The sequence below is a fragment of the Diachasmimorpha longicaudata genome, chromosome 3 (assembly GCF_034640455.1).
Source record: "Diachasmimorpha longicaudata isolate KC_UGA_2023 chromosome 3, iyDiaLong2, whole genome shotgun sequence".
NCBI lineage: Eukaryota > Metazoa > Arthropoda > Insecta > Hymenoptera > Braconidae > Diachasmimorpha > Diachasmimorpha longicaudata.
This window is the reverse complement of record NC_087227.1, coordinates 5,997,508-6,018,325: the sequence shown is the minus strand read 5'-3', so window position 1 is coordinate 6,018,325 and position 20,818 is coordinate 5,997,508.

Below are 20,818 nucleotides of genomic sequence, written 5' to 3'. Positions count from 1 at the left end.
GAGGTTTAATTTTTATAAAAAATTTTTTCCGAGTAAAAATGACGGAACAGTTACTCATTTTTCCACTGAACGTTCCATCCTTTCCCTGGACGTTCTGGACCTTGTCCTGATAGTTCACGAAAAGTGCTTCACTATTCCGTCATTTTTACCGAATATTACTTTGACTCGCAGATTACAGAACAGTCAAATAACTTTTAAACAATTTTTCTCTTCGTGTACCCTTTTAATTTCCAGTTTTTACGATCAAGATGAATATTCCCTCGAAAATCAAATGTATGCACAGCTGTTACAAAGGTCATTCTCCGTACGTGTGAAAAGATAACAAAAAAATAGTGATCCTGAAATGTAACGAGTAGCCATACCGACTCTATAGTCTTGCCCAGGGATATCGTGTTGCTGACGACGCCGCCTTCTTCATCTTCAGCTCCATCAACTACCCAGAATGGCATCGTCTTACGAGGAAGTTTCAGTGACTCGTGCTGATACCCACTCGGTTTAAACATAGACTTCACTATTTATATCCGCTCGTTGACGTCTTTTTTTTTGTTTTTTTTTTCTCAGTGTTATCAGGGGGCGAGTGGGGGAAGAGGGGTGGCGGGCTTTATCACTTGGTGTCTTTTATCTGACGTCCGGTCGAGAAGGCTTCAGTCATTTTTGATGCCAGGGTCGTGTTCGATGAAATAGAAGACTCATTGTTTATAAACAATAGCAGGCGAGTCAGATTGAAGTTGAACTCGATGGGAAAAATGTGAGAAGTGGAATGGAAAAATTCAGATGTTAGCGGTTTATTAATAAATTCGTTTAGATAATGAGACGAAAGAAAGTCACACAGACAAACCGATAATTTCTCAGACAATCCAATGAGATCATTATGCTCCCCCCACCCCACCCCCACCCTCCAGGCTGCGCTTGGCTTTCTATTTAATTTAAAATTGTGAAAATAAATAATTTGATGTAATTTAAGTTTTTTGCCTTTCTAATGAATCAAAAAATTATTTCTGAAAATTGTCTAGGATTTTTTTTCTAGTCTCACTAATATAATAATAGGACGGAGCATGAAATGGCGAGACAACGTTCTCTAGAAACAGTTTTTGAAAGGTAATTAGGAGGACTCGGGGATCGGTGTATCACAGGTATACGATGAGGTATACTATTCTTGGAAAAAGAAGAAATATCTTCGGGCGTATCGGTTACAGAGCACCAATGAAGGGCCAAGATGTATTTGAGGTATCAGTGACACTGGTCACAGTGAGCAATACCACCTGGGTCTCGTCTCCACCCTCAATTTAGCCCTCGCACACCTTTAGGGGGCGTGTAAATGACCCCTGGACACCTGTGCAATGCGAGGGGATTTTAACTGATTTTATTGAAGTTGGACTCGGGGGGTCGTTACCGGAGAGGTATAATGACATGTCCATTAAGCTTTTTAAGCCTCTTTGGACGGAAAAAAAATGTAGTTTTTCAATTTTTCCGGGAGTAGGAATGTGGGGGAGCGACGAAACAATACTGAACATTTTGGAAATTATGACACTGAGGTAGTGACCGACGTAGGAAACTTTTTGCCTGTCGAAGATCCTTCAGAAATCTTCAGATGAATCATCGGAGGAACTTTGGAGGACAGTTATTGTTTGAGGGTACGTTCAGAAGAGAATTTTTAAGAATATTTTTCATAATTTCGTTCTGAACCTTTTTAGAAAAAAAATTTCTCTCACGAAAATCATCTAAATAATTTTTTTTTCATCAGCGAGATCTTCCAGGGATTTTGCGAATCTTACGTATCTTCTCTGCAATTTTAGAGTAAAGTATGAAGGAAAGTTTTGCAAAACTGTTAATGAATTTTCTCGGCAGGTTCCGTAATGTTTACTCAATTTTTCTGGGAAAAATTACGATACCAACTTTCGAATAGTCCGACCAAAACTCTTTTTGTCATATGACCTTTGTCAATTGGGAACTTGAAGGATCCGGAGAAACAGGTGCAGCCGATACCGATGACTAAAATCCTCAGAGGTATAAAGTAAAATCTGCAGAGGTATAAAGTAAAATCTGTGGAGGTATCAGTTAACAAAGGTACCTAGTGCTCCTCCTCGTCATCAAGAGGTTATTGTTCATGAAGGGTATACCTCAACTAAAATTTACGAATGTTCTCGACCTCCCCCCTGGAATTCCCTGATTTATGTACGAGAGGGTATATCACCTGCCGTGTTGGTCAAGGGTCTTCAGTCGCCCTCACTTCATTCTCATCCCTCTTGTCTCTTGTCTTTGTAGTAGAAGCTGTTTGGCTGGAACTCACTTCAGACCGGTGTCTGTCTGAACAAGTGATACTTGAGAACACGAAATGGGTGGGCAGTTAACGTTAATACTCAGCTAAAGGCTTTCTCCTCTCCTTTATTTGTTTTCATTTTTTTTCCTCGTTTCGTCTTTTCAGAGGGATTCAGAAGGAAGGTTCCTAGGATTTATCATTCTTCATGTTAATTGTTGAATGTAATATGAAAAAAAAATTGTTACTTCTCACTCATCTTTATACTGCAGAGTAAATTTCAGTTCTGTAATTTTAACTGAATATTTATCTTCGTGTGTGTAAAATGAAAAAATTGGGGGAGGAGCCGCTGTCGTAATTTGTTTTTTCGTTGAACATATTATATATCTCTCAACTCTCCAGTCCGGACAACAACGGAAGACCCCTGGAGCGAGTGACATTTGGAAATCCTCTTCAAACTATTCTCTTTCGTACACTTACTGCTCTTTGTAACTGATACCTGTCTGCAGAGCTTCTTGCTGGATACTACCTTGGGCTCTCAACTGCACCTGTTGTTCTCTAATATCCACAAATAATGCAGACGGTGAAATGACATTGACACTGGGTATACCGTGACGAATAATAAAACAATAAAATTTCATTTGAGGGACGACCATTTTTTTTTCATAAAATTTTGGCTACAAATGTTAGCGAGGAAAATTCGTGCGGCTAGAAAACTCAGGACAGAGAGAGAAATATTCAGTGAGGGAACACGGAGAGAAAAATTTTTTTTTAATTATTCTGTAAATTGTTCTGTAATCTGCCAGTCAAAAAAGTATTCGGTAAAAATTACGGAACAGTAACGCACTTTTTAAGTGAATTTTTAGGGAAAAGTCCAGAATGTTGGAGAAAAAATATGGAATGTTCAGTGAAAAAATGTGTAACTGTTCGGTAATTTTGATTAAATATTATTTTGACTGGCCAATCACGGAACAGACACATAATTAAAAAAAATTATGTCCGTGAAATGTAAATATGCAGTAAAAATTATGGAACTCTCGATTGGAAAATTTTATGTGACCGTATCATAATTTTTTGCAGATTCAGATGAAAATTATGGTACGTTTATGAAAAATTTCGTGACAGTTTCGTAAAATTTTTGAACGAGTGGTGGGTTGTCCCAACGGTACTATTCATCTTCGTAGATTGCCAAGGTGATAACTCGACTATGCTACTGAGTTGACTCAAGTAAAAATTGCCCGGGTCAGTATTGAAGATCAAGGTAACGAAACCTGTACAACTTGCCTCGATTCGTCCCTTCAACAACGAACTAAGGAGAACAGAAATACATACCTCCGGTTGTCAAAGACTTACTCCCTGCTGAGCACAATTGTCTTCCTCGAGTTGGACAACGCTGACTTTGAAATCGATACCCTTCGAATCTTGGTGCACTTGTGCCCGTAGAAGTCCTATTGTCGACTGTAAGGCACACCCCAGTGTCATTTCTTTCTCATAAAACCAAGTGGATGAGTGAATAGTCGAGGGGGGAACATAAATTTAGGGACAACGGTTCATGAAACATTCCAAAGCCCTCACGAACTTCAAGATTCTTGGCATGACAGCTAGCTGAATACGCGTTATAAATTTTTCTTCTCATAATTCTTCCCGATTTTCCAGAGAGATTAAATACAACGGAAATTCTATCCAAAAAAGGACCAAAAAGATGGGCCATTTTGCGTGGGAATTTATCAACTAAATTAGTAAAATAAAGTTGAATCTTTGAAAGAAATATTCTAATGAAATTCTCTCATTTATCATATGGATATTTATTTTTCCTGTGACATAGAATTGTTGCAAAATTTATTTTGTAACAATTTTTATTTATTTTGTAACAAAATGTATTTTTCCTGTGACATACAATTGTTTCAAAATTTATTCCAACATAAACAACTACGATGACATCACGGAAAATCCCCCAATTCGATTTTGTCATCTATTATTGATCTCTGAGTTCTGTAATTTTTATTAATTTCTCTCTGTGTAAAGTACCAAAATTTCAAGAAGGGACTCAGGAAAAAAGTTTATCCGGGAATCCGTTGGCGGATGGATTCATTAAACGATTTCCCACAGAAAAATAATCTCCACATTTCAATCATCAGTCATCGTCACTGCATTAGTGGTATGAAATTCGCAAAGATTAGGAAAGAAATTATGAAGATGTGATAAATTTCGTCCGATGGGACGCAATTAATTACATATTTTTCCTCCGGGTGGTACGTAATTATCATGATTATTTCGTGAAGCTAACGATTCATTAAGACAACAGGAGAAAAGTGAGGAGGAGGTATGGTAATGAATACAGTGGACGGGGGATGATGGCACGTTCGTGGGTCCCAATATACTCGGGTTGAGTTTGCCGATGGCGAAAGAATGCTTGAGAAATGAAGCAAATGAATGATGCGCCGGCAGGTGCGTCCTTTTCTCCTGGATGTTTAACGACTATACCCAGAGACCGCTGAGGTATTTCTCGTCCCAGGCTCCGGTCCCTGTAGCACCTGTAACTCTCTATTTTTGAAACTCTTTTTGGAATTATGTTCCACATATTTTTATATTTTTCGACTAGAAAAAGAGCTGAGGACTTGTAAACAAAGGAGTCGTAATTCTATTGCAATTCATAACACACAAGATATTGCCGACGAAGTAATTATGTACTATATATTACATTAAAAATATAATTGAAATTCTTAATTTAAGAAATTAAATTTTTATTCTCGTCTCTCCTGAATTTTCTATCACATATTTTTTTTCATAGTTTAGATAGTTCGCAGAGGGTGCCTCATGCGCTAATAGTTCATAAAAATAATTATTTCATAGTATTTAAAATTTGCCAATTTTTATATATTTTGTTAGTTCAACAGGAAACTCCACTGGTGATTCGTGAAAAATATCAGTCGCAAATCCCGCAATGTTCGGTGGTTGGTGTTTACCGAACGTGATCACTTGTAAGTTTCAAGATTACATTCTGATACATTCCTGGGCAATTGAATATTTGCACGACAGATGTCCACTTTTCAATCGTCTCTGATGGGTCTTCTGTGAGGTTCTACCGACCAGAATGAGGGGAAACGAGATATCAGGAGAGAGGGAGTGACGTTGAAGAAGAACCCTGGGAAAAAGTGAATTGTCCGAGAAAACAGCCAACGGAAATACCCACTGTTCGACCACCTGACACTGAAATGGCGATTGGTTCCTTATAAGCCAACAAGCTTCTACACCGTCACGTTTTACGAAATATTGACAATTCTTTACTCAGGTGGTTATTTACTTCCACTTGCTGTGAATTAGAAACGTCGATGGGGTTTTAAAAAAACAAGAGATTCAGATATTCACAACGTCACGTATACTATTTTCTATCACGAATGGCCATTCATGAGGGGGATGAGAGGAGGGCTGGGGCGAGGGGGACGACGCCCTTCCTCTCCTGAAAAACAACAAAATCACCGATATTTTAAAATTGATGTCACAAAAATTATTCTGGAATTAAAAAAAAATATTCCATGACTAGAGTGTCATTAAAAATGTCTGACCACACTATCACAGTAGGTGACAGTCAGATGATGATGATGTTGATGGTCGAAAAATTATTGATTCTGGTTTATCCGGTTGACAAAAAAATTCTTACAATATTTTATTTCATGAAAAACGATTTAATTTGTAAGAAAACATCGTTTACATTCGGGAGGCGAGAGTGACAGGGAGTGAGGGAAGTGATCGGACTGATGGCGAGGAAGCGATCAAGGGGAAATACGGCTACATCAAAAGCGACTATAAAGACAGTCCACTGTATTTCCTTCAAGGTTGCCTACATGCAAATGAAGTCGTCAAGTTTTTCAGAAGGATCAATCGTGTTTCGTGCAGTGATTAAAAAAATAAATGAAAAAACTCGACTACTTCGTTTGCCATTCCAACGAGCATGTCGTCACGATTAGTCTATAAAATTTTAACGCCCCTGTGTGTTAAATGAAAAACTTTGCACTTTCTCTGAGAGTTCTACTGAAAAATTATGTTTGCTTTTTGCGTAGATTTAATTAATAATTATGCAACCGCCGTGTGTCTCCTTGAAAAACATCACTGCAATGAATCTTTCTCTTTTTTTCGGTCCAACTAATTTATTGATCATTTATGGAGTGAACGAATTGTCAATAGAGTCTATTCTGCAGAAGATGGTTGGAAACTTGATTAATTGTGCGCATTAATTTTATGGAAATCAATTTAAAATGGTAAATGCAAAATTTGATAAGGTGAGTTTTAACGATTGATTATAAATTTGTGTAACGACTGAATTAAATCCTCATCAGTCATCAACCTAAATTTTAATAAAGAAGTTTTAATGAGCTCACTATATGACTTGTCTATAGGAATCATTGATAATTATGAAGGATAACTAATTAAAAATAAAATATAATTCACCTCTTTCTCTGCCTCAGGGGAAATTGTTCCAGAAAAATAAATAATCAGAATTCCCACAATTCCCACATTGAACCCTCAGTTCTCTTTACATTCCTCATCTCCCTGAAAGGAAAAAAAAATTTATATATTGGAAGGCGCGACCTTTCCCACTTGATTCTCTCCTCTTTCACAGGTGTTGTGTTCCAAAAAGCGGCACATAGGCGCCAGGACTCAGCGGGTTGTCTGGAGCTCCTTCGACGCGTCTGTAGAGGAAAGAGGATTTCTCTGTGGAAAAAAAAAGAAATCAATGTTGAGAGGAAAAAAAATAACGGGAGAAGAGGGAGGGCTGGGAGAATGCAGAGAAAACGAGAGGACCCGGCCTGGACCTGTTGAGGATCGGATGAACGTCGTTGTTGGGGTTAGCTTCTTGCTGTCTGATCCGAATTTACACTCCTCTGTTGTCTGACTTTTTTTTCCGAAGGTGTGGCGCTGTAGATTCTTTTTTATGTCGGTGACGGAACCTGAAATACCTATGAGAGGGATTAAAACGGAAATTTGATATCTTTCTGTGTTTAAAATTTTTTTAACTGTGGATTTTTGGGTGTAGAGTTTTGGTGAGGAAGCAGCAATGAGGAGATGGGACAGGGGATCAAGGGAAGGATTAACACCGCTTTATTTTTAAATTTATTTGAATTTTAAATGTCCTCAGGAATGAAAATTGTCGTAATACAGCTCTTGCAAAGAAACAATTTTTATGATAAAAAAGATGAAAAAAAATCGGTCAACAATCGCCTAGACAATGGTCATGACTATATATGATCTATCTACACAGATATATTATACATACAAATAATATAATTTTGATAATTATATGAAGTATATAAAACCAAAAGAAAATATTATTTTATTTCCATTAGAAAATAATCGATGCATCTAGTGTTTTATTTTTAGAGAACAACATTTTGCTGTATAATGAACGAAAATAAATGGAATTCCAATGAAAATAAATCTCATTCCATTGAGTTATGAAGATGAGAATAATTTTTTAGGCATTTCACCACTTCACACGGCTGAATTTTCTCACGGCAGAGGCGTTTATCGAAAAAAGAATTCGTGGCAAAAATCGTCGTTTCCTTCCGAATTCCAAAGTATTGCGAGTTATAATCCTAGAAACATGATTATGCGGCACGGATACATCACGAGATATTCAGTGGGCCTTTGCGTGACCAATAGAGGAATTTAAGCATAAAAGAATCGAAGGAGAAGGAAGTGAGAAGGAAGAGAAGCCTCTCTGTATACTATGGGAAACAATTTTGGGTAGATCTGCCCAGGAATAATTCGAGCGAAATTATGCGACCGGGCGCATATGCAGACACTCGGTGGACAGGTTGACTGGGTTTCTAAGGCGCACCTGAGAGCTGTGGAGACAGGTGACGAGTAAACGTGTGACATTTGCCTTGAGAATTATCACTTTTTTCCTTTCCATTTTCGGTTGAAAACTTTTAATTTGTGACTTTTTGAAGATCAGCTGTCATAAATAATGTTGGGTCAGTTGGAATCGATATTATATATTATATAGCGTGTATTATATATCATATGTTGTGTATATCCACCTTCAGCTTATCCCATAAAGCTTTTATGAACCCAAAAACACTTCCATTAATCGCATTGAAATGCACTATTTGATGTCTGACAATTCTCGGATTTTATTTCAAATTTATTGAAACGTTGATTGTCCATGTGTCCCAGGGTTAGAGCCTTCGAGTAAACAAGCAAGTCGTTAATATTTTGGTGTAACTTTCCCACGAAGACCCCCGGTCCATTTTACAAACTGCCAGTGCCGATGCATGCCCAAGTGGAGGGCATAGACTGGTGTTAAAAAATCGTAGTTCAAGACGTTTTCTTTTTGGTTTAGAAGGGGTTCAAGGAACGGCCGAATATTCCTCGTGGGAGAAGAGGTGAAAGGCTTCGGGAATTTCTACGAAATGGCAATTTTTGAGGGGGGTAATTTTTGGGGTGTGGTAGAGTAAGCTATCGATAAATTATTGGGAACTTAAACAGTCGGAGATAAGTACAAACGAATTATCGGAGCTAAAAAAAATACGGGGGATCATTGTGGTGAAAACTGTATTATTGGCTGGTGTAGATGTAAAAATCTTGAAAGTGGCCTCAGAGGAATAAATATTTTATGCCAAATAGGAGAATTTTTTGAATTATTTTTCGCGGGGTAAAACTATGACTAGAGTTGAGGACTTTGAGTGGAAAATAAATTAAATATATTTCAAGTCCATTGGTAGTATTATAATATTTTTCATTCGGTTCAAAATATCTTTTTCGTATTTTTTTTAGGTACGAAATATTTTTTTGCTTAAATTTTGAATATTAATCAATTTATAACGACTTAGAACAGACATTCTCATCGAACAGGACTGACTGAACATCTTTAAATCGTGGAAAACAAAGCTTGGTCGCTGGATTTCATGGGAAATTTCATGGGCAGAGGGCAAGGGACTTATCATAAGTAAGAATTAGAGAATCTACCTGGCCCATAAAGTGGGGAAAACCGGGTTGAAACCTCAACACATGGGCTGGTTAATCTCCCTTTTCTTATTTCTAAAAACACCTGGGAGAGGTCTGAAAACACCTTCGTGTTTATTTCGACTCTGGATTACGAAGAATGATGTTTTCCGGAGCAGACAGGTTCACAGGCGGAATCCTAATTTCGGGGTGCGACAGCTGGAGCCATTCCATATTTTCCGATTCACTGGTTGTCAGCGACAAAGTCTTCTTCAAGTTCTTCACGTGGAATTCTGTGGGTTTTCCTATTCCAGGGCCCAAATTGACAATTTTATTTGAAAAACCATAAAACAGTGTCTCAACATCTGCCAACATAAACCAAACTTAGTCAAAGCAATATGTCAATTTATGATCGGTTCGAGTATTTCAATCGATCACTTTAAATTTTTTTAAAATATTTTTTTCCTCATTCGCGCAGGACCAGACATCGACTTTAACAATTTAAAAATAATAATAACAATAAGAATATGCAGGTGTGTAGCAGCAAAAAAAGTCTGAGGTTTGGGAACCGCGATAAAAAAATCATAGTCTGGAGTTTTTGTTTAGTTGGGCCCAGCTTATGAGGTCAGTAACTTCCGATACTGTCAAATTACTCACCACTTTACTTTTTGGACCATCAGAAAAACCAAGTTCTCACGAGAAAAAACTATTCCCTGACCTAACAGCGTTTCAGTTGTTGTAGACACTCGAATCACCGTGTAATCGTGGGTCACGCTGAACCACTTCGCCTTCCTCGAATAAGATACCAACCACGTGGCGCCCCAAAACCGTGCAAGTAGCCTTTACACTCACGCTCATTTTTCTCCCCCTACACCACTTTTTTTTTGGGTTCAACACGCCCCCTCGATTTATTCTTTCTAGCCAGGTTTGTTGAATTCCCGTGAATTTTGGGGGGAGGGAAACCATAGTTTTTCGGTTTCTTTCAGTTTCATTTTTAAAGTTCAGGTCATTCCCACAGAAAAAATCATCTTTCGTGGCTTAGATTCGATGTGTACAGGTGGAATTGACGTGAGAAAAATCTAGACAAGGTCTATGAATTTTTTTACACAACATCTCGAACATCAGAGACTCCGAAATTCGGGTAATTTCATGTCATTACTGTGAGATTCTGTCCGTGGAAGGTCAATTTCCCATAGTTATCTAGCATACATATACATACATACGTGCACTCATACATATTTTATCAACGATTCCCAGAAATTTGCAAAAAAATTGAAGAATCAGAGTGACGTCTGATTAAAAATAATTTGTATCACTAACTCTGAAAAATAAATTTTTCACTTTTTCAATTTTCCCAATACTCATCAGTGGTAATCAGAGAAAAATAACGGACCACCTCCACATGGTAATCAATCTCATGCTGAATAATTCCACTGACTAAACCAAAGTCGAGGAGTCAAACAGGACTTCAGTGTTAACAACTCATCGCCCAATGCCCTCATCAGGGAGAAAATTCAAATCGCAGGTTAATGTTCATCACTTTTCGAACGCCTGCCACCCCTCTCGATTGAGAAGACCGAAAGAATAATCAATAGTCTCCAATCCCGGGGAAGAATTTCATATTTTGTTGTTCTACAGCATATTCTCCACGTCCCCTATCCACCACTCTTCCCTGCCCTGTTCGTGACGTTCCTGATAACGCAATGGGTGCCATTAGTTCAGCCAGACCGTGTCGGGGTGACACGTGCTGTTTCAATTACCGTCGCCCATAAGGGCTCCCTGTACATACAGACTGACGTGGATCTACCCCCTCGACGTCCTTTCATCGTATTTCTCGTTTAAACATCGAATGTCTGTGATTGAAAGAATTCCGAACGCCCAGTGGATGTCCATTGATTCAAGATCATTAGAAATTATTAGAAATATTTGCATACTTGGTAGAAATGTTGATCATTAATTTAAACAGAAATTTTAAATGATATTTTCATATTTTTGACAATCGCTAAATTATTCCAAATGGATAATTTCAAATATAAACACACGGAGACAAATATGGAAAAAGAAATGGGTATTTTTTGAGAAATTTCAGAGCGAAATGCGAGCGGTGGAAATGTTACCAAATTGTCCCGGAATTTTTGGGGAAAGTTTCGTAATTTTTGCTTAAATCGTCTGTGATATTTCTCAAGCAAAAAATAATTTAATTTATATATATTAATAAATTCAAAAGCACTAGGAGGGCGACGACCCTTGGAGACCCTCTGTGACCACACCTGGCGCATTGAAAATCTACCAAATGATATCGCAAAGGGCTAGTGATACAGGCAAACTAAACAGGCTCACCGAGTGGAAAAAAGGAAATACAAAGATTTATATACTCAATCCGAAGAACCGAGATTTACTCAGCAATATTGTCATTAGTTCTTATTTTTAATTTAAGTAAAGAATGTAAAAAGCCGAGTAGCCTATACATGGCAATCTATAAAATAAGAATAAAAATATATGTAGGATGATAGTGGTCGTCAATAAATAAATGCAAAAGTATTTAAAACTGTGATAATAAGAGATATCAACTTGGTACATTAATATTAAATGACAGGTAAAATTACGCTGTGATTAAAACATGTCTTTTCTCTCTGAAAACTCAAAACGAACTAACTCCTCCACTCTTCCAAATCTTTCTTATTTTCGTCTCTACTTTCCCCCTCTTCACTCTGCTAGAACAAACCATCTATGGTTCATCTGTCTGCACACTCTGTCTCCACTGGACCGCACGCAAAAGTCCCAAAAATGGTGCGTATGCCATAAAACTGTCACTCAATCCCGATAAACACTTCACGCTAAATTATTAACACTAGGAAAAACTATAAAAGAAACACAATAAACATATAGCCTAGATTTTATGTTCCATAATAAACTTATTCAACTGACAGAAAATCTTTGTTCAATATTCTAAGTCTTTTATTAATAATAAAAGTTATTTCTCTATTCATCGTAAAAATCGTAAAGCCCACATACGTTAAGAAATTTCGAAGGTATATACACCAAATATGTATGTATATATATATACATATATGTAAATAGGTATACGTTTACCAAATGGAGGGAAGTTTTTACCAAAAATTTATCCCCCAGTCCAATGTTAAAGAAATAGTTCTTATTATTTATTTTCCCGAATTGTTATGTACTGCCAACGCAAACCTTCAATGACTCTGGATCTCGTAAAGGGTAACAATGAAGGGGTGGCAGCAGGAGCGAACATGGTCATTGTCAACAGAGCAGACGGCGACAGGAGCCCTTTGTTTGCCACTGAACATCGCCACCCCGACTGACAAATTACTTTGAGGCCTGGACATCGTGTACGTTGGACATCATCGCTACACGTTGAATTCAAGCACCACCGCTCTCTCAAGCTCCCTGCATATATCGACACTGACACTACCGTAACGATGTTTCTGTTTGACAAAGATATTACAACACATCGCCGGATGTACGTGCCAGTTTGGTTAAACTAAACCATTTGAAATTTACGATTCAGCGATTAATTTCAATGAAAATTCATAAATTTGCAGAATATCACATGTGTGGAGGACACGTGGGAGATGGATAGTCGAGATTCAAACACATGGGCTAATATTTGCGTTGATTATTTCGAGGGTTCAATGATTATCGATGGTATCATCAATATTTTTACTTCCGAACAGAAGCTGTGTAATCACTGATTTTTTTCGATTTTATACTTTGGCGGGGAAATTATGGAAAATTCCATAAAATGTCAAGATGTTCAGATGCTCGGATTGTTCCATTTTTTTTAGAAATCTCGACAGACAAATGTGATAAAGTTAGTAGTACATGGGAAGACGTCTGGCGAAGAGAAATATTAAGTAAAAATTATGGAACTTAAGTTCGCTCACGGATTTGAAAAGTGACTAAGAAAATTGAAGTGCGGTGTTTTCCCAATTTTTCACTGAAACCCCGAGTCGACATATTAGTCCTCGATTGAAGGTCAAACTGAGGCCCAATGAGAGGCCTATGAGGCTGTTGTGAGATCGGGCATCGGAGAAATACGTTATTTTTTGAGCCTCAAAAAGACTTGGAAATAGTTGTCATTTTCTTTTTATCATTCAAGAGGTCTGAGTGAGGCAATCGATTGGCACTCAGGGAGCCTTCGCAAGTCTCAAACTTCATTATCCGGATAGTCCTCAATTTAGCCTCACAAATCGCGACGATTGCAGGGAAGAGTGTGCCAAAATGGATCGACAGGGAAAGATGAAACAATAAAAAGTGACAACTTGACATAATTCAGGTGGAAAGAAGAACATTTTTTTCACATCTCGTTTAAAGGAACTTCTGTTCATTTATTGTCTCGTCTATTTATTCTTTTGTTACTTACAATATAATTATAATTATTATTATAATTCATGTTTATTGTAGATGGGAGTCCCATACCACTATCCAACAACTTGGAGACTGAATGGTTTAGGAGGTCATGGAGGGAGCAGAATATTTTTCAGGAGTACCCGAAGGATAAAATCGAGGTTCTACCCGGTTAAGGACTCATTCAGTCCTCGCAAACCACACAGACGTGTCGATCTAGAAATTTAGATAAAAATTACGAATGAACCGCCCCAGGTTGACAGAAAAAATCGTTCCATTTGACAAAAATGTCCTTGTTCACTGACCCCTCTCTATTTATTTCCATAAATTATCCTTCTCATCCTGATCCAGTTATTCATAATTTTTCAAACCATAATTTCCTTCCGCACTGGCCTATTCCAACGAATTATTGTCCCCCTCGTCTCAGAGAATAGAACAAAATCCTAAACCACATGTCAGTCATCAAATATTAGCCGTGAGTCGAAGCTCACTCAAACGCGGTAAGAATGTAAATTGATTCGTGTGAATAAATAAACCGATAAATTATCCAGTAGCGAGACTCAAGGAATTGTCCTGCGGGCAAAATTCAGGAAAGAATGAAAATGAAAAAAAATGAAGAAATCCGTTGGAACGAGTTGAGCGGTGCGGCTGAGCAGAGGGGGATCCCCTGTAATTTAACGTACGACCGAACAAACGTTACGAGAGAGATGGCAATTACTGTCCGTGAATATCGGCAATGTATACGATCCAGCGACTCGCCAACTATGGCAATTTAGCTGGGGGTAATGAAATTTATTGGGACGAGAGGTGAGTGTGTAACGCGATGATGCTAGAGAGATTTGCCGCGAGCCAGCAGGTGCAGCATTCGCTGAAAAAATTGGACAAATTGTCACTTTTTATAAGTTAGTCATTTTTCAGGTGCAACTGGACAACAACCGCGAGTAACTTGACAAAAAAAAATTAAACGCAAAAAAATCTAATCGATTCCATCAATTTTTTGCAATTAAGAAATATTCAGAGTTTATTTTTGAAAAATTTGGTTCTTAAACAAAAGATGAAGAACAATTTTTTTTTGAGTCATTTTTGATTATCCTGATAGATTTCCGAATGCATCGAATGCCCATGTGAAATTGGAACACATTCCAACTGTTCCCGATAATTGTGAATTGGATAACCTCGGGATTAATTATATAAATATAACAATATCATACGCATTATCTGGGGTGCACCGGCGTCGAGTGTCAAGCACATACGCCTAACACAGAGGTAAAATTAGCTGATTGGCGTCGACGAGGCCATCTGCTGCTTTGGATCCCCCTGGTGCACAGATTAGGGTCCACCCCCGCGTATTATATGCACGCCATTCGCCATGGACACCTCGTCCACCGCGATACTACACGACACCCCACTTCTCTTATCATCCTTCTCACTTCCACATTCACCATGACGTGTTTGCGGCCACTCGGTGCAATCCAGACAGCTGACGCAATTCGGCTTATTACCCCCTTGTGACCACCTCCGAGGGGGGTGAACACTTGTCTCGCGTGTGGTCTTTTTAATTATTTTGTATTGACAAATCAATAAAATTTCCCAAAGAATTTTTCCGCGAGAGTTAGTAAGGGTGAAAAGTGAGAAAAAAAAATCCATCAACTTCCCCTTCCCCTGACATGAGATTCAGCAGACATCGCCCACAGTGCCACCAACAAAACATTGGGCTGACGTCAAGAAACAATCTTCTCAAAACTTTATTTATTACTTTTTTTTCTTCATGAATGAAACATTTTTCTTTCTACTTTCTCCTCCCTCCGGTACAAAGGACTCACATGCGCGTCTGGTTTGCCACAAATAGAGAGCTCGTTAATGCGTCATCGCACACGTATTCTTCATTCCACCCCTGAAGAAGACCAAACATAACACAAGCTGAGTATCTTTGCTCACTCAATTCTATATTTACGTGACTGTCATTCAACCCCGAAGTGAACGAACAAAAAAAAAATGGAAATCTGCGACACGTGGCGTTTTTCTACTTTGAGTTGCACATGCACCCTTACTCCTCAAAGGTCTGCGTTCACTCCAAAAAAAGGTTACAATGAAAATTTTTCTATCTTTCTTTAAATGTGGATAACTCTAAAAAATTCCATAATTTTTCGAGTTTCTTTCACTCCGCGTCTCCTCAGGATCTTTTGGAATTTTTCCGAAGAATCCTCGAACTATCCGCGGAAGACTTGGGACTCTTCGGTGACCCAAAAAGATTCTCCAACAGATTTCCGGAAGACAATTTTTTTCATACGATTTTCTGAATTAAACTTCGGAAACTATTTTTGGAAAACTCTCTTCCGAGGATATTTCTGAACAAAAAATGTCTTCACGAAGATATCGAAGATTTAGAATCTTTTGCAGCCCCTAGGGAGACCCGCATCGGCCTTTCGACCCCTCACTAAGTCCGAGTACTTTCGTTTAGTCTTCGTTCAGGCCTTAGGGTCGATTTGGGCTCAAATACGAGGATTGGATGATCCCTTAACCGGGTAGAACCTCGATTTTAGCCTCCGTGGACCCCTGAAAAATATTCTGCCCCCTTCATGACCTCCTAAACCATTTGGTCTCCAAGTTTTCGGATAGTGGGATGTTACGCCCATCTACAATAAACATAAATTATAATAAAATTATATTGCAAGTGATAAAACCGAATAAATAGACGAGACAATAAATCAACGGAAGTTCATTTAAAACAAATGTGAAAAAAATGTTTTTCTTTCCACTTGAATTATGTCAAGTTGTCACTTTTTATTGTTTCATCTTTCCCTGTCGATCCATTTTGGCACACTCACCCCTGCAATCGATTGCCTCACTCAGACCTCTTGAATGATAAAAAATAAATGACAACTATTTCCAGGTCTTCTTGAGGCTCAAAAAATAATGTATTTCTCCGATGCCCAGATCTCACAATAGCCTCATGGGCCTCTCATTGGGCCTTAGTTTAAACTCCAATCGAAGACAAATACGTCGACTCGAGGATCCCCCAACGATTCTTCTGAAGATTCAGAATAAAATAATGATAAGCCTATAAAATCCCAAAAACTAAAGGTCTGTATATTGATTTGCAATCGATCAAGAATCGAAATCTCTCACGAATTCAGTAATTCGACCCAGCGGCGGAGGGGATAATGGGGAGTGACCGGAATTAGCTCGACCTTTGGGATTTCCTCATCGGCTTTGACATCTGGTTGACACGCGTGCCACCAGGCATATTCATGTTGGCCACCTCTCGTCCACTTCCTACAGCACATTATGTATGCAGTAAAGCCCCCCGACCCCTATCGGTCCACATGTTTTGCAGACACTCAGACTTTCCCCGATGATGACAGTAAAAAAAATTGTTGACTGAATTTTTCCCCCAAAAAGGTTTACGATCTACAATAACAGAAACGTCCCCATGAGGATATGACAACTGTCATATTGCGCTGATATTTAAATAATCTGAAGAAAATTATTTTGGAAACGAGATGAGAGGACGAACCTTAATTAAATTAAGGAATTGTTCGATGCAATAAAGTCTTCCCAGTTTTTATTGAGCTACATTTATTTTATTTATTAAATGTTGGTAAATAAATAATGTAATTAATCGCTTGGTGTTAATCACATGTGTTGGGAGGACAAAGAACCGTCTGTTTTCAAGTATTTTTTCCCAGAAAAACACGTTCGGACACGTACCAGCCATCATACGAGACAAAGATGTCATTCATGGTTTCTGTCATTTTTTTTTTAGAAGTTCAAATGTCAGGAGATTTTTGGGTGAATTTTACAGGGCAGTATCTATCCACCTCCTCTGAAGTATTTTTTACCCTGAATGTACGGTAATTTTATTGTGCCCCTAGATAAATATCGACCTCTCGAATATCATTCAGGAATTGTTTAAAGATTCAGTCAAATATCTTCGAAAGTTCCCTTCGAAGATCTTTTTGATGAGTCAAAAAATCATCGGACAACAATTTGCTGACATTTTCAAAAGATGTCATGCAAGGAAGAAAACATGATTTAATAGTTGTTTACACGTTCCTGTCTTAAACAATTGTCTTCTGAAGATCGTGAACAGAAATTGTCTCCCAAATATTCTGTAATGATCGGTGAAAACTTCATCACAAAGTCTGAAAATAGAGTTTCATTCATTGGGTTCCATTGAATAAGTGAACAACCTAATAATAAAAATTCCATTTTGTCTCCACATTTACCCAATAATTAACTTCGCCGACAAGCGACCGGATCTCCACCACCCGGTGATTTACATCTATACTTGGCACCCGTGTGTTACGAATTACGACAGATTGAGAAGCGTCACTTTGTCAATTGCTCCTCTTTTTCTCATCCCAAGTTTCTATTTAAAGATAAAAAGTGTGACACACCCCTCTCATATTTTCATGAATGAAATGCCCATGTTTTCCACACACGGAAAGAAATTTTAGGTAAAAATAGGACCTCCAGGGAGTGAAACCAGGGACAAAGGGTAGTTTTATCACAAAAATCATCCCAACTCTAATTTTTCCAAAAAAACTCCCCCCAAAAAGTGATTAATTATCATTTCGTCCCACATCTCGCCCCCTAGAACCCCCATTATCATCCAAAATTTATTTCCCTGCACCACCAGCGTCAACACCACTGAAACACATTTTATCACTCATATCAAAGGAGAAAACACACTATTTCTTCTCCTCCCCCCGACTCGTCTCTGGATTTTACCAGCAAATACGGTTCAGTGAAAATCCATCGATAATTTTTTTCCCCGTAATTCTCTGTCTAGACTCTCTGTTTTCCTTCACTGGTGTTATCTCAATCACCTCCACTCGAGTTAGTCGAGAGGTGGAATAATGGTACCGACAACAGGTGTACCGGTGAGAACAACTCACCTCGATAATCATGAGAATACAGGGGAAAAAATATCATTAGAGTAGATAGTGCTTTTTTTTACTGGACTCGAGTGTTGTGATTGTGCGTTAGGATGGCCCATAAGTGAAGGAAATCGAATTTCACCCTGCCTATTCGTGGTACACATAGCTAAAAATATCAGGATCATATGTGAATTTTTTCGGATTTTTAAAAACATTTTTAGAGGTTGCGCCAACTGGTTTAATTTCTTATGGACTTTTACACGTGACGGACAGACCAAATGCAATAATAATTTTTTTTAAATACAATGACTCGACCTTTCGTTATGAACTCTCGTACACTTTCCGGCAGAAAGGCTAAGAGTAAGATAAGATTTTTCTCCCAACAAAAAAACGATTTGTTATTAAAATAAAAATCGTAATTTCTGTTCAATTTAGGGATTTTCGGTGGTGTCTACGACGCTTCGGGAGTTTTCGATATTCTTCTCGATTCGGTTAGATGATCATTGAACTATCTGACTATCATTTAGCGGAAAGAAATTTTTTTTTTTGCAAATGCAATGTGGTGAAAAACAGGAAAGAAAATTGTCAAATTTTCGTGTAGAGACAGGTGTCCGACTCATCCGGTGCTTTTATGGCGGTCGTATACAGTGAAATGGAACCCGGGCAAAAAAATTTGGCCTGCCGGACTGACCTTTCCTGAAAAGGAACCGAACCCTTAGTGCGTTAAGCTGGTTATAGGATATAATTTCATTTCGAATATGAAGATCTCTCAATTATTTATATTTTTATTACAAAATAAACATTGTTAATTTAATCAATTTACAGAAATTTCAACAAAATTTGAATCGTAAAAATAGGTTAATTCTAAATTGATTTTTGATGTTTCGTAAATGTCGGAAGAAAGCCCCTTAGGTACTACCTGGATGACACCCGAAGCACCACCTGCGGTCATTCCTACTACCTGACACGGGACCGTCATTGAGGGTATTTAACTTCTACCTAATTTTTATAACCCTTAACTGCCAGTAGGTCAGACATTTTACTTCAACTTTAAACGCTTCGCGCAACCACTACAATTTGTTTAAATTTTTTTTGGAAAATTTCCTTGGGTAGTCTATTAATGGAAGAATCATTTTCCGGGATAGGCTCTCAAACATTAGGGGATCCGAAAAAATGGGCCATCCTATTGTGCGTCTAGACTAGCAATTTGTGAAGGGCTTGAGTGCTATGGACATCAGGCGACGAGGGACACTTCAATAGTTATCTTAACTCCTAGGAGTACAGACGACACCATAAATTCTGGACTCATTTCACTCTTTACGGGGATGTAAAAAAATACAGGACTTTGGAAGTGATTGGACCGATTGCTGGTGGAGATTAATAAATATTATTCACTTGAATAACTCCGGGTCCTTAAGGTGCTTCGATACTGAGTGTATGAGTGTATGGGACTGAATGAAGATGATGGAAAGCAATTTTGGATAAAAATTAGGGTTCTAAAGAGCGAAACGTGGGACGAAATGGCAATCAACCACTTTTCAGGTAAAAATTTGTTAAAAAAATTAAAATTGGGAGGTAAATTGTTGTGATAAAATTAACCTTCGTGCCTCCTTTAACCCCCCTCCCCCCGAGGGTCTAATTCGTTTCATGTAAATTGAATTGAATGTTGTAGCGAATATTTTTTGTGGCGTTTCAAAATTTTAGCGAAAGTCTCAACTGAATTGTCCACATTGATTTGTGAAAAAGAAATATTATTTAAATTATTTTAATATATATATTATTTATTTTCGTGTATATATTAAATGGTATTATCTTTATGTTGTCGTATTTACATTTTTGATGGAATGAAAAAATGGAATACATTGCATTTGTTTCCGTTTTGAAGAGTCACAAATTCTGGGAAAAACATTAAAATTCCCAAGGGCTCCATCTTCGCTCCTTCAATCTCACCGGAGATAACAAGAATTTCAAGCTACTTTAGAAAACTCCGAGGACCAACAAAAACAGAAGCCCTAACGAACCCACCAGTCATATCTAGATCTCTCAATTATTCTAATCTCGATGGTCCTTCCCATCCATGTGTTGTAGTTGCTGTTGATTTACGTACGTGTCCTTGAAGAATTCGGTGACAGGAGTTGAAGTAGAACTCCAGGCTCTCTGAATTGCCTAGAAAATATTAACATAATCATCTTAATGAAATTGCCACCGGGACACGGAGAGATATATTCGGGAAAAATTAGAGAGCTTAAGTTGACTTACGGATTAGAAAAGTGACAAAGAAAATTGACGCGATGATATCGCAATTTTCCACAGAAAATTCGGTTAAATTTTCTTCCAGTTGATGTTGCTCCGGAATTAC